The sequence below is a fragment of the Macrobrachium rosenbergii genome, chromosome 16, assembly GCF_040412425.1.
Source record: "Macrobrachium rosenbergii isolate ZJJX-2024 chromosome 16, ASM4041242v1, whole genome shotgun sequence".
Taxonomy (NCBI): Eukaryota; Metazoa; Arthropoda; class Malacostraca; order Decapoda; family Palaemonidae; genus Macrobrachium; species Macrobrachium rosenbergii.
In genome coordinates, this window is record NC_089756.1 from 882998 (window position 1) to 898605 (window position 15608).

The window sequence follows — 15608 nt, forward strand, 5'->3', positions numbered from 1 at the left end:
TGAAAACAGCAAATACTGAAATATGTTTCACATTTGTGTACACAAGGTTTACTAAAATGTAGCAAAAGAAAAAAAAAGTTATATAACTCCAAAATTGATTATACTGATAATGCTAATGAATAATAATATAACATAAATCATATATACATAATGCAATTCTGAAATGATAATTCTTCTTCTTCTTCTGATATGCAATTCAGAAAGATAAAAACATTTGTGCACAGATTATATGAATACACTCGCAATGATGGGGATTGCAATCAATGCCTAAAAAATGTATCCAAAAAGTAATAACCGTATGGTAAGATTATATAAACCAAATAGTTATCCTGATAAATTAATCAGTATGGACAACCAGATTACTAAATGCAAAATGTTGAATGATCAACATGCTACTACACGCAAAATAGAGTAATACACATGTAGTATAGGTTATTAAAGAAATAAATGTAGCCATTATATAAGAGTACAGATAATATGTTATCACCAGAAATGTTCAGCCCTTCCTCACATTTATTACCACCAACACAGAACCTTTTCAGTCTTTCTCTGTGTAGTCGAGCTTTTGATGAAAAAATGGCCAGTAATTCCATTATTGAACTCGGAACACCCATTTGCTTAAATCCAATGGGGAACTACGAATATCAGCAGATTCCGCAACGGTCTCCTTCAGTTCTCGTGCTTTTTTCCAAAACATTACGCTGACGATTACGCCTACGGATCCCAGCAACATACCAACGGCAATTAATGCGTAGAGGAGAAGAAAATCGTGGTGATCAGAAGAATGGTTCACAGGAGATAGCAAGTACAATGATGCAATAGCGTTTTCGACGGGCCTACTGTAGGGAATTGTTAGACCTTGCAGCCTGGTGTTTCACGATGTGTTGATGAAGAAATTACGCCCACGGATGATCGTGACCATAGCTCGGATGAAGAGTGACGACGTTGTTGCAATGCAGCCATCATTAACGACGAACATGTGTCCTGTTGTCCTAGTACCATCTGGGCAAGTGACGATGTATGGTTCTGCAGAGAAGACGAATGACGTGCCGTTCACGAGCCTGTGACGAAACTGATTGTCATGATACCTTACTAAACCAGCCAAACAATGTTCACGTGTATGGGGAGAGGTTCTGTTAAGTACTAAGGCCAATTCGCATGAATCCAAGGACGTATCAGATACATTCATGAACTCAAACAAATCGATCCTGCACACTACATTATTCATAACATCATAGCAATCATTTAACAGTGCTTGGTCTCTGACTACCGTAAAAGTTTCCTTATTGGCGGAAACCAATACTAGAGCTGACAGATTATTAATAATAGGTGTCGAGACGTTAGATACATACGTGGGAAAATGCGAAATCTTAAACGCTTTCCACGCGTCTGATGGGTTAAAAGGAATGTCGATTACGATCTTATCAAGGTCAACTTTAACTGTGATCAAGCTGTAATAAAATTCAACCTTATGAAAAGCTACTACTGGAACATAGCGCATTCTATCATGAGCATTATTGATAATCTGAGTAAGATCTTTAATTGGTAACAAATGAGGAGACAACACACCTTTAGCAGCAAGTGTTATAGCTTCCACGTAATCTTTTGATTTTTCGATAAAGCTTGAAACTCTCGAGTATACATGATCAATTTTAGCATGATAATACATCAAAGTTGCTAACAAAACTTGAGTGTCATGAACCTGATTGAAACGTCGTGACTGTTCATTTACTTTACTGATTACGCCGTTCAAAGCTTGAATTTGCTTGTTCAGTTCTCCTGCTAATACCTCTTGTTGGTGTTCCAGATTTTCGATTTTAACCCCGTGATCGCAAAGTTTCAAACGATTTGAAATCCCTAACCCAAGACCAGCTACGGAACCAACCAAATTTAATGCCGCTAGAACAAGTGGGTTACGCCTTTCTGTAACGTCATGAGGTATTGACCACATTAGCAAATCACGAGCCAAAATTTCAGCTTCGCATGTTTTATCCCTTAATTCCCAGAAAAGCATATTAATTGTGTCACTGACTTGATTAGGCAAAACTTCAAGAGACTGAGCAAAAAGAGTCACTTCTGATTTCAAAGTTAGTACTTCATTTTCGCTAGTAAAAATGGCGTTCATATTGACTTCTAAAACTATGTTACTGCCAGTTAGAAAGAAATTATTCATTTCCTCTACAATAGAACCATGATGTAGAGTTATTTCAGAACTCTTCCCAGCCACAATAAACATTGATAGGAATAGTGCATGGTATAATTTGACAAGCTTCATGTTGGAGCCTGCAAGAAAAAATAACTTGTAAATAATGTAAAAAAAACATTGCACCATTCAAATGATGTAAAAAATTCACACAATAATTAATTTTTTCATAACAAACCATTGTCTTAAGCTCTCACATGAGAGATAGATACTGTTCGAACATCCGTTGGATCGGACTGATTCCGAATTTTAAGTCGGTTACCTATTAAAACTTCTATAATTGTGAAAGGACCTTCAAATTTAGGTAATAATTTCCAATTTAGCCCTTTTCTAACATAGACCTGTACATATACTATATCTCCTTCTTGGTAAGGCTTTGTGACCTTAGCTTTTTATCATGTGCATTCTTCATTAACACTTGAGCCTGTAAGAGGTTTTGATAAAGTGTTTGAAATCTACTCCGGCTAACATCTATTATATCCTTCAATGGATCTGATAAATTAGTTGTTGGGGTCAAGATATGGAAAGGTGACCTAGCAGGTATCCCGTAAACAGCTTCATGGGGAGACATACGGATTGAAGTATGATAATTGTTATTTAGGGTACTGGACACAGTGGGTATTGCAATATCCCAGTTTGCGTCCATACCGCCTATGTTTACACGCAGTATGTCTAACACTTTTCTATTAACCCGTTCTACCAAACTATTAGATTCAGGATGGTAGATCATCGTATTGATTTTCTTTATTTGCAGAATTTCACACAATGAGTTAAGGAAGTGATTATTGAATTCTCCTCCCGAGTCGGAGATTATTATATTTGGAATTCCATGTCTGCATATATAGCACTCATAAAACTTCCTAGCACACTCAATGGCTGTTTTACTTTTTAGTGGTATTAGTTCAGTATACCGTGTAAGGGCGTCTATTATAACCAAGAGGTTTTTATTCCCTCGGTCTGTCTCGTAAAAACCTGTCAATAAATCAAGGTGTACCCTTTCAAAAGGTTTGCTAGGCACGAGATAAGTTCCGAGACCTACAGGATTTTTAGTATGGCCCTTGTGACGGAAACATATATCACAGTTTTTAATATATGTCCTAATATCTTTTAATATAGTAGACCAGTAAAATAATGACTTGGCCTTTTGAGAGGTTATTTCGAACCCAGGATGACCATGCAGAGGATGGTTGTGAAGCCATTTCAGAACGATTGGGATTAAAGTGATAGGTACAACCACCTGGTCGTTAGTTAACTGTGTTGAACTCATGGTTCTCCTAGCCACAGATCGGCATAGAATGTTATCCTTAATCAAGAATTATTGATTAGTATATTTCACATATTCCTTGTCATCTGGTTTCCTATTTAATGCATCTATTATTACTCTTAATTTCTGATCTTTCATTTGTTCTTGTCGTACTGAATCTAGATTCCACTCTATATCTGTAATATTCTCTGTTGTTTGGGCTAAAGATTGACCATTTTCGATAGCAATTTTCATGGCTTGCGAAGGAATTGGAATTTCTTCTAGATCAGCGAAAGGTAATGATTGAGTTGGTACTGGGTACCGAGATAACGCATCTGCGATTACGTTTGCTTTACCGGGTAAGTATCCAATTTTAGCTCCAAAGTCCTGGATAATCATATGCCACCGAGTTCTTTTAGGACTATGATTGAAACCTTTAAAAAAATCAGTAAGGGGCTTATGATCAGTTAGAACCTTGACACTATACCCATAGATTATATATTTAAAATGTACCAACGAGTTAGCTATCGCTAAACATTCTTTATCTATTACTGCATATTTCTTCTCTGACATTTTTAGTTTGCGAGAATAAAAGGCAATGGGAAAAAACTTGTTGTCATGCCACTGGAGTAACACACCTCCTACTCCTTGATCTGAAGCGTCGGTTGCAATAACAAATTCCTTATTAAAATCGGGAAACTTTAAAATAGGAGCAGAACTGATTTTTTCTTTCAAGGTATCAAAAGCAATTTGATGTTGGGATTCCCATTTAAAAGTTACGTCCTTCCTTATGAGATCAGTTAAAGGAGCTGCTATTATTACTGAATAATCTCGGATAAACCGACGATAATAACCCGAAACCCCGAGAAATTGCTGTATGGCTTTAACATTAGTAGGAACGGGAAATTTACTAATAGCAGAGATTTTATCATGGATTACTTTAAGACCTTGCCGAGATACCATGAAACCCAAATAGACTAATTCATCTTTAAAAAACTCACATTTAGAAATTTTTACCTTTAAATGATGTTCTCTTAACCTTTGAAGGACTATTTCTAGTTTACTTAAATGCTCCTCCAAGGTGTTGGAAAATATGACTAAATCATCCATATAAGCATGGAGAATATTCCTAGTAAATCTCCGAACACTATATTGATCATTCTAGTGAACGTAATAGGAGCACAACGTAGCCCAAATGGCATACGTAGGAATTCATAGTGACCCCGAGCTGTACTAAAAGCAGTGTACTGTGTACTATCCTTAACTAAGGGTATCTGGTGAAAGCCTTTAAGTAAGTCCAAGGAAGTAAAAAATTTATTCTGCCCTAATAGAGATAAAATATCATCTGTGCAAGGTACTGGGAAACGATCAGGGATAGTTTGGTCGTTAAGCTTGCGAAAGTCAACACAAATCCTCCAGGTTTTATCCTTTTTTGGTACTACTATCAAGGGAAAATTATAAGGGCTGTTAGATTTCTTAATAACCCCCCTTTTAACATTTTATCTACCTCAACATTGATTTCATTCAGAAATTTGGCCGGTAGACGATATGAAGGTACATAAATGACCTGGTCCTTATCCTTTAAACGAATTTGATGTTCGATGACTTCCGTTTTGCCTAAAGCTCCAGTACTAGTAGAAAAACATCTCTATATTTGGATAGAAGTTAAAAAAATTTCTTGCTTATATCCCTATCTAAGATGTCTGCTTCGATTTTGCCTTTAATTACCTTTAAAAGAGATTCATCTGTTGCTGATTCAGTGGAGTTAATTTCAGCAACTGTAAGGATTCGATGTTTATATGCTTCGATATTGACAATATGTTGATTTTCATGTATTGTTAAAGCAGCATTTAAGTGATTAAAAACTTCAATGTTAACCCGATGATCAGAATTTACTGTGTATAATGCTTGCGTGACTGAAAGCCCATTGATTTTTAAAGTATCAGGAAGAATTAAAACCTCTGAGCCTGGCAATTTTCTTTTAACCTTGACCGTGAGATACGATGGTGTGTTTGGCTCAATGGTTTGTGCAAACGCAGCAAGGACGGGTGCCTGAGAGTTATGTTGGGTTGCTGTAACAATATCATCGCTTACGAGACAAGTGACTGGTTCTTCTATGTACATTATTTTCTTACTCTCTGTCTCCTTCTGATCCAAAACAGATTTCAATGTGTGTGAAGACCGATAGAATTTCCCTTTTATAAACACTCCGTGTTTTGCGGGTGTCAAAATTACGTTATGTAATGACATTGATGGATAACCCATAATAACTACTGGGTACATACTAATATTGCTAATAATAATAAAGGTATCCGTGAAAATACGTTGCCCCAACCTGTATTGTATTTGAGATGTATCTACTACATCTAATTCGTTATTACCTATTCCTGACAAACGAACATTGGAGCGTTCGATGGGAAATCTTGAAAATAAAAGGTGATGAGTACGTAAATCCATTATATTACGTGGACTGCCTGAATAAAAAAACAAGGTGAAATGCTTGTGTTCTAAGCTAACTGCATGCAAAGTTGGCCTAACTTCTTCTGAGCCAATAATAGCCTGTATTTTGCAAAATCTACGGGACCGTGCTCTGCATGTTTGGGAGACTCTACCTCGATTTCTGGAAAATTCTTGTCTTCACACATATCTTGGAGAACATTAAACTTATTATCTGATTCAAAAAGTGATGATAACCCAATATCACTCTCCTCCCCCTTTAAGCTGGCTATGTGGTGTTTGTCTGCCCGCCGGCATTCGGAAAATTCACTGACGCCTGGTTGTTTGGAACTGCTGAGCCTGAAGTTGACTTTCCCGAGGAACGATTTGAATGTACTTGTTTCTGACCTACATTACTGTTCTGCTTGTATTGTTTGTTCTTTCCCCCATGGTATTGTTGCCTTCTAGCGTCATTACTAGTATTTTGAATGTTTGTGTTACTGTTTGGATTCTTTTTTCTTGCATTGCACTGACTATACTTATGATTTGAACTGTTATGGATTGAACAATAGCGTGATCTACACTCATTTATCATGTGTCCTGGATGCTTGCAATTAAAGCAAATGACTGCTGATGGATTATTAGTGACTAAGTTAACCTGTTGCGGTGATGTAGACGTATGATTTTTGTTTTCTTGCTTTGTAAAAGCCTGAACTAGAGAAGGATCGAGATCTGTACACTTGGACAAGTGTTTTCAAATTTGTCTATAGATATCTAATTCTGTGCTATCTGATGTTAATTGCTCATCAAAACACTTAACCAAAGGTTCAGGTAACATCGCTGTTATAAGTGTTAAATAAAACAATCTGCAGAGAGATTTGGAACTGAGATGCATATTACGATTGACCCAACTTGAGCCATCAACTTGTCTGTTATACTCTTCGAGCCTATCTCCTATCAGAGCTGCCCTATCCACTATACTTAGATTAGTCATAAATGCTACTTTTATTATGTTGCGTAAAGCAAGAACTTCATCCAATGCATCCTCACTCCCATAAATGGAACGCAGATTGGTTTTGAAATCATCCCAAGTGACTGTTTCCTTAAAGGATATTCCCCATAAGTACGCACCTGCGTCTCCTTTAGCATAATCTATGAAACTCTTTGCCTCTTGCAATTGTAAAGACGGATCGGTAATGGATTTTGCCGTGAGGTGTACGTCTACAGACGAAATCCAAGACTCGACACCCTGTGGCAAAAATCCATTGACACGACCTGCGAATGGTACAATTGCCGATCTAGCATTAACTACCGTAACTACAGGATTCTGTGGGGAAGCTGGGTTGGTGGGGTCGCTCCCACCTGGGGTTGGAGGAGACATTTTCCTATTAAGTTTCCTAGCCACACGCCTACTCTCTAAGTGATCTTGAAACCTATATGAATAAACACGGCCGCTACATAACCTCATATATCTATACCAGGAACGCAAGTAAATAACAACCGAGATTCATATATCTGCTAAAAAATAACATCACCTATGAAAAATGTATCATAAAATACAATATCAATAAGTAATAAATGCACTTCCTGAAAAAGAAATGAGTTAACCACGTGTCAAGCGTAAAAAATAAAAGAACACAAAAGAATGATAATAAAAAAATGAGGTATCAGCAACCACTATGTCTGCAAGGCAAAGGTATTAATCTACGGCGCTGCTCACCTTATATCAGCAACCTGCCACTCGAGACCCGAATCACTGTGAATGAAATCACTAACTATTATAAATAATGGCTGTACTTAGCTTTTTATTGGATTCTGGTAAGTAGGTCGACGAAGTTCCTCTGCCGTCCGACTTCCGTCTGTCTAGATACACGTCATCGAAGGGGTCTTATTGTGGATGTTGAAATTCTTAAGGTTGATGAATGTTGATTGTAGAACTTCCAAGGAACATCATGGAGTGTTGATTGTGCAATGTTGCGGCGTTTGAGACGTGTTGCGTAGATTTGTGTAGATTTCTCTCTCTCTCTCTCTCCTGCCGTGCGTTGGGAAAGATGTGTTATGAAGGTCAGATGTTTTCCTCGCTTTCTCGTTGTTGATTGTTTTCCTTCCTCTACCAAGACGTTTTGATGCACCAAATCGTCCGTCCGACTGTGACCATGTCGTTTATGAAGATGACTTCTGTCTATGGTTGTTTAGGCATCTCGCCGTATCGGAGTTTCCGTTCCACAAATGTAGACGCAATGAAGAGGCGCTGCCAGAAATCTCTTGTGTAGCTGCCAATTGTCATAGGGGCGCTGCCCGAGATGTCGAATGGCCCTTGACGCTGCCACCATTTGTCATAGGATATTCCTATTTTGTTTGGTTACAGAGACTGTGTTTAGAACGCAGTCAGAGAGTTGTTGTTGCATCTTCACAATTCTTCATGGCTGTGCAATAAGACTTGTTTTGAGATCGTACCAATCTTCTGTAGGATTCAGACAAACTCCATAGTGGTTTTTCTTGTATTTCATATCAAAGACTTTGTACAGAAGAATACAATGGTCTACACAGGATGGCTTCCCATGTCAATCTCTATCTAAGCTTTCATACTCTTTACATAGCAAGACTACGATTCACACACACGAACAAACACATGACCTCGTTCCAAGGATTTCTCATGCCTACATGACTTTGCCTTCAACTCTGATCAAAAAGAGAACGCTGAGTCTATGCGGACGCATGCAAATGTATGCTGACGCACTGTCTTTAAAACACTACACAGGTATTTACTGATGACATTCGCGTCTGGGTTGATCAAACTGAGATTTCACAATAGCATTCCTTTCATGTGCAACAGAGATATATATGATTCACTAAGAAACTATATTTTCTTAATTTTGTCATAAATGAAATATGACACCAGTAGGTGGTGGGGTCTCCTCTTTGGACTCTGCCATTCGTAGCTCCCTCTGCTGAATTATCTCATCCCAGTGTCTCTCCATCTTGTAATGCTGTCTGGGTGTTGGCACTCCATCTCTGAGCTGCCTGCCGATAGCGAGCTGAGCTGGGGACTTGACAAACCCCTTAGGGGGTGTATTGAGGTACTGAAGAATTGCCAGGGATACCTTGTTGCAATCGAGGCTGCCACCTTTGCCTATGTTAGACCTGATGATCCTCTTGGCAGTCTTGACTGCTCCTTCGACCCTTCCGTTAGACTGGGGGTAATGGGCTGACGACAGGTGCACCGTAACCCCCCATTTTCTGAAGAATGATGTGGTTTCTTCACTAATGAGGTTTGTGACCCCGTCTGTCGAGATTAGCTCTGGTGCTCCCCATCTTGTGAAGTATGTCCTCAAAACTGATATAATTCTTGATGACGTTGTGCCATGTGGGAAGTGTGCCACTTCCAGCCACCCGGTGAGCCTGTCTGCATAGGCCATGTACATATGGCCCTCTAGCTGTAGCATGTCCACCACTGTCAACTGGAATGGGTATTCTGGGTGTGGTGTGAGTACTAACGGTTCAGCAGGTTGTGATGGAGCATGTACATCGCAAGAGGCACATCCATCCCTGTGGCTCTGCGGGTCGCCTTCCATCCCTGGCCAGTAAACCGATTGCTTAGCCCTGCGAAGCATGGAGTCTACCCCCTGATGTCCTGCATGAAGGCTTGTAATGACTTGACGGCGAAGTTCCTCTGGGATGAGCAGACGTGGGCATCCTTGCTCGTAGGTGTAGACTATCAGGTCTTCTACCACAGATAACCTGTCCCTAACTGAGTAGAACTGATGTAGGCAGGCCACCTCCTGTGCCTTCTGTGGGTGCCAGTCATTTACTGCAACTTTAGCTGCCAGCAGCTGGTACACAGGGTCTTTAGAGGCTGCTTCTTTGACCCTCTCCTCATCCAGTATGAGGCATTCTTCCTCAAGGGCAGTGGCCAAAGCAGCAACAAGGGCGGCAGTCATATCCTCTTCAAGTTCAGAATCCTTGTCATCTGGTTCACAGCAGAGAGCAGGGAAGCGTGATAAGAAGTCAGCAGTGCAATTCCTCTTTCCTGGCAAGTATCTTACCTAGAACCTTTATTGTAGGGTCTTCTCCTTGAGACAGAAGAGTCTTGGGTTTAGTATATCCTTCAGCTCTCAATCACCCAGAAGCTTGACCAGCGGGCAGTGATCAGTCACGATCAGTAAGTTGGGGCAGCCCAACAGGAGTAGCTTGGCCTTCTTGAGACACCATGTGACAGCTAAGGCTTCTCCCTCAACAGCAGCATACCCAGCTTCAGCCTGCGACAAATGGCGGCTCCCACATAAGGCAATACGCCACCCACCCTTGCAGCAAAATGGGACATCAGTCGAGGCACAAGCACAGTACTGCTGCAGGATGACAAACCCAATCCCATCCCTGCTCCAATCTGTTGGGGCCGCTGTAGGTCGGGATTTGTCACAGTATACCAACCCATCCTTGGCCAGCTTGCATATGGCCTCCTGTGCTTGGCAGAATCTCCCTTGTAGGTTGCTATCCCAGTACACATTCTTGCTTGTAGACTTCTTCAGGAGATCTCTAAAGGGTTCCATCAGCGGGGCAGTGACGAGGAAGGGTGCCAGCTGGTTGACAAAGCCATACCATGACCTGATGTCAGTGACAGAGGGGTTGTCTGGCATATGAAATCTCCATATGGCAGCTAGACTCTCCTCTGTGGGCCTGTAGGAGTCCCATCCCAGCTGGAATCCGACGAAGTTCACTTCTCTTCAGCAGAAACTGAATTTCTCTGGCTTGAGGGTTATGCCCTTTTTGGCACACGTGTCCAAAAATTATAGGTGTGCCAGAAGGCCTCCTTGATGCTGTTGTCATACAGAAGAGTATCGCAGACACATTTGTGTTTTTGGGGGATGTCCTTGATGGCGTTATCAAACCTCTTGGTGTAGGCATCTGAAGCTGAACAGTGTCCCATGGGTGTTCTTCTGTACCGGTAACACCCCCAGGGTTTGATAAAGGTTGTGAGTCTGCGGCTCTCTTCATCTAATTCCACCTGGTGGAAGCCCCAATGCACATCTGCCACTGTCTTGAAGGAATGTAAAGGCACCCCAGAGATCATGTCGAAAGGAGCAGGGGTGTGATGTGTCTCTCTCCTGCAGGAGGCATTAAGGTGTTGAAAGTCCACAGTGTGGCGAGGCTGACCTGACTTCTTGGCAACAATGACCATCCTCGCACACCATTCTGTTGCTTCACCAGTAGGCACCTCCTCAATGATGCCCTTCTTGATGTCCTGGTACAACTGCTTCTTCACTTCTGACTCCCAATGCTTCGGCATGCATAGGGAGTTGCCCCCGGCAGTAGATGAATATGGTGCGGCTTGCCCTCCATGACTGGGAGGGGCTCCCTCTCTGTATTGAAAGTTGATGACGAAAAATGGCACAAGAGCCACTGCTCCAACTTTGGGACGTTCTCCTCCACTGGTGGAAAGGGCATGGATGAGGGCTTAGGCAGGGATGGCCCAATGGGTGTGGAGACCTCATGCTCCAGTGCGACGCTCGCTGACACTGGTAGGTGGTGGGGAAAGGACTGGGGCACGAGGCCAAGGTTCTTACAAGCAGCCAATGAAAGGAAGAAAGACCTTGCAGACTTGATGAAGTACACTTCTTGGATGGTTGTCCTGGCACTGTACTGAATGTGAAGAGGGACAGTCCCCATACACTCCAATCAAACATTGGCAACATCACGTAGGCCCTGGCAGTGTTGTGAAAGGGCAGGTCTTTCAATGAGGGTCGACAGCAATGTGGGGCCTGCAACACACACTTGGGCCCCCGTGTCTACCACAGCCTGTACAGGCTTGTGACCCTTAGGCCTAGGCCCATGCACTGATGAGGACACTATCACTTGTATAGTAGGCTGCACACTGGGTTGTACCCCGGCGGTGACTGCTCCCGGTGTTACTGACGAAGCAGGGGCATCACTCACCATCTTCTTCTTGCTCCTACAGAACCGTTTCAAGTGGCCAATTTTTTGACAGCCATGACAAACACTATTTCTTGCCGGGCACAACACCTTCCTTGGCTCATGCTGCACTCCACTGTTCCCACACATACGAGCAGTGATGGAAACTGAGGACCTCTCACTGCTCTCCATCGCTGCACACTCAGGGGGGCTGGGGTCTGTCTCCACATTGGCCGCACGTGGCTCTTGACGCCATGTGTCATGCTGGGGCATGGAAGCATCTTTGCGGGCTGCCTCATATGTCACACACACTGCCATTAAGGCATCTACACTACAAATGGAATCACACGACTTACAGAGGTCTCTTTTCAATATCTCATCCCTTAGACCTACCATACGCTTCCTAATAAGCATATATTCGGACAAATCGCTATGACAGCTAGGACACTGGAAGCCACAATCCATGGCTTTTGCACGCACTTTGCAAAATATTCACTAATTGACTCCTCACGTCCTTGCATACACACAAAAAACTCAGCCCAATGCACGGCCTGGTTCGAAGCACGCAGAACCATGGCCCCAATAGCATCCAAAGCCCCTTCTGGAGACAAATTAGCCCACTGTGCATCACTATACCTGGCATTCAGTGTACGCTGCAACTCTGGGGTGCAGTGAAGCCTAATGTGTTGAACTGTATCCGTTGGTTGAAGCTTATATAGCATAAGCCACTGTGTCATGGACCGCTTCCAAGTCCTGAAGGAGGCCGACGACATTTCCAAAGCATACTTCTCTGGTAGTGTTGGGGCTGGGGCCCTGGGGCTGCTCTGTAGACACAAGCCACTCGCCATTGTAGCCAGGTGGTCATTAAGGGCTTGCAATGCATCTCGCCCTTCGGCAACTACATGCTGAAGAGCTGGTGATCTTGGCGCCACTCCAACGGGAGTACTGTGGGCACCCCTGGAGGATCGTCGTGCCCTCCTTGTCGTGAAAGACGGTCTCCCTGGTGTAGACATCCTTATTCTTTTACAGGACCCTACTCACTGCGCCATGTTAGAGGCAGAAGGAAACCAGTGGGACACTCCAGTGCTTTATTACACGTCCACTCAGTACAGAGGTGTGACTGCCAGTGAAGTGCAGGTGCGCGGGGAACATTGGCGCCAATTCCGCTCTCCTCCTGACAACATACATTACACACAATCAACCATCCTACAATAGGTGTTATATATTCAGTTAACTTCATAAGAGGCATCAAAATGATAGGCCTAAGTAGCAATGAAAAGAAATGAGAAATTACACATGATAACAGCATTATATATATATATATATATATATATATATATATATATATATATATATATATATATATATATATATATGTGTGTGTGTGTGTGTTTTTGTGTGTGTGTGCTCTCATGATTATATTCTATGTATTACAAAAATAGACGTGAAAGCTGTTAGTCTAATTCAGTATATTTATATTAAGTTCCAATAGTTCACAATATACATAGGATTAGTCATTCAAAAATTTGATTAATAAAAATGTGCAAACAAATCTTTAAAAAGTCGTATTTGTTGATGTTAATAAGACTAATAGTTCAACTTATAACAGTCGTAGGTCTATGTCTACAAAGTTTACACATATGAAGGAGATAAAAGAACAATAGTGATGGCAGTTGGAGATGAAAATATTAAAACATAAGAACAGCGATGACCTCTGAAGTATTATAGTAACATCTTTTAATTAAGTAAAGTATACCAACAGTAAGCAGTATCAGAAAAAGCCCTGTTTAAAGGAAACTGCAGGTAATTTCTCGAACCCACCACTAGTGTTCAATTGTTTCATGCGCTTACAACTGAGTTGCCAAGTAGCACCAGATGTCGCTATTATAAGCTGTTGTCCAAAAAGTTTTGAAGTATGTTGCAAAACATTTTTGAGTGATTGTACATATACATACACGCCAGAAGCAAGTCAGCATGACACGCTCCTTTTCCTAAAAGCTTCCTCACCCATCTCTTTTTCTTTCTCTTTCTCTTATCCCTCCTTGAGTGCATTAAGACTTCCAAGTAAAATACAGAGGCTACAGCACCAGCAGGCATCCTGACGACAACTGAGGTCTGGACAGGAAACATTGTTTGCAAACAGTTTCCAAGCTGTTTGGAAGCGGTTTCCAAACTGTTTCCAAACAGTTTCTAAGAAACTGTTTTCAAACAGTTTGCAAACTTTGTTTCCAAACAATGTTTCCTAGTGTGGACAGGCCTTAAGGAATCAACAGATGAACATTTATCTAAAAGACAAAAGTCCAGATTTCACTTTCAAAGTGAAATTTCATTACGTCATATGACATCTACTTATACGTTGATTATTAACTGTGATCTCTCTCTCTCTCTCTCTCTCTCTCTCTCTCTCTCTCTCTCTCTCTCTCTGGATAGTAAACAATACTATTAAGAACAAGAATCAGGTTATTATTTAAGAGGTGCGAAAGAAACGAGCAGGATAAGGTTACTGCTACTTTATTCATGATCCAGGCAGTTTATATAGCGGCAGACTGGCGTCGCACCACGGAATACAGTGGAAACCTCAGTGACCTGAGGTTGATAATAAATAACAATAAATACAGCGAACCAGTACACTTTACAATGTAAGAACAGACAGAAATGGAATTGGATACAATCTTGACGCCTGTGAAAGAAGAAACATGTGATACATTTTTGAAAGCAGGTAAACAAAATATATACATAGTTTAAATGATTGAACTTTGCGTGACCTCGCGCGTAGGCGTGACTAATCGTAGGCAAAGAAAATGAGACGTCACCACAGAAACCTTGCTCAGCAGAGACGTTACAACTAACACTTTTAGCAGGGACTTCACGAATGAATTTACAGATGTCTTTACAATTATGCCAAGGAACGTTTTTAGAAAACAACGAACAGCAGAAAACTTACTTCAAAAGAAAATCAATGAAGTAATTAAAAATGCACAAACAACATTTATATATATATATATATATATATATATATATATATATATATATATATATATATATATATATATATATATATATATATATATATGTATATTATATATATATATATATATATATATATATATATATATATATATATATATATATATATATATATATATATATATATATATATATATATATATATATATATGTGTGTGTGTGTGTGTGTGTGTGTGTGTGTGTGTGTGTGTAACAACCGTTTGGAAAACAGATAAGAATATTCCGTGTAGGAACATCACATAGCATGCCGATTGGTCTGTCTTCAGAAGGCGATGGGGGATTCAGCCCTTACTCCACTCCCTGACACTTACTCCACCCTTAGACCCCACACCTCTGCTCTTTCCACAGCAAATCTTTTTCTGTTCAATCTCATGCATTCTTCCCTCTCTCTCTCTCGCGCGGCTTTCTCTCTCTCTCTCTCTCTCTCTCGCGAATGTCACAAAGATCTCTTTCGTTCTCGCATTCCACATTAAAGAAATGAAATGGGTCATACAAGGAAAACTCAATCTTTCCTACAAAAATAGATTTATTATTTAAAGCAACCCAACAAGTAATGAATAAACAAAGCAAAGATTAAAATGCATCACAAATGAAATTGTCAAGCAAAAAAAATAATCCAACTCTAACTCAAAAGTCTAAATCTCACATACTCCAACTTAAGTATTATTAAGTCAAGTCTCAAAAAGTCAATCCACACAGAGATATTATACTTTGCAAGGTATGCATTGTATGTCTCTATTATCACACATCATGACTACATCATATCATTGCCCACAAAGTCATCACCAC

At 40.7% G+C, this 15608-nt stretch overlaps 1 protein-coding gene across 3 annotated transcripts in view; it reads left to right on the top strand.

Moving 5' to 3' along the window:
* LOC136847041 (uncharacterized) overlaps positions 1-15608 on the top strand; it is a 213801-nt gene that overhangs the window by 26252 nt on the left and 171941 nt on the right. The window lies entirely within an intron of this gene.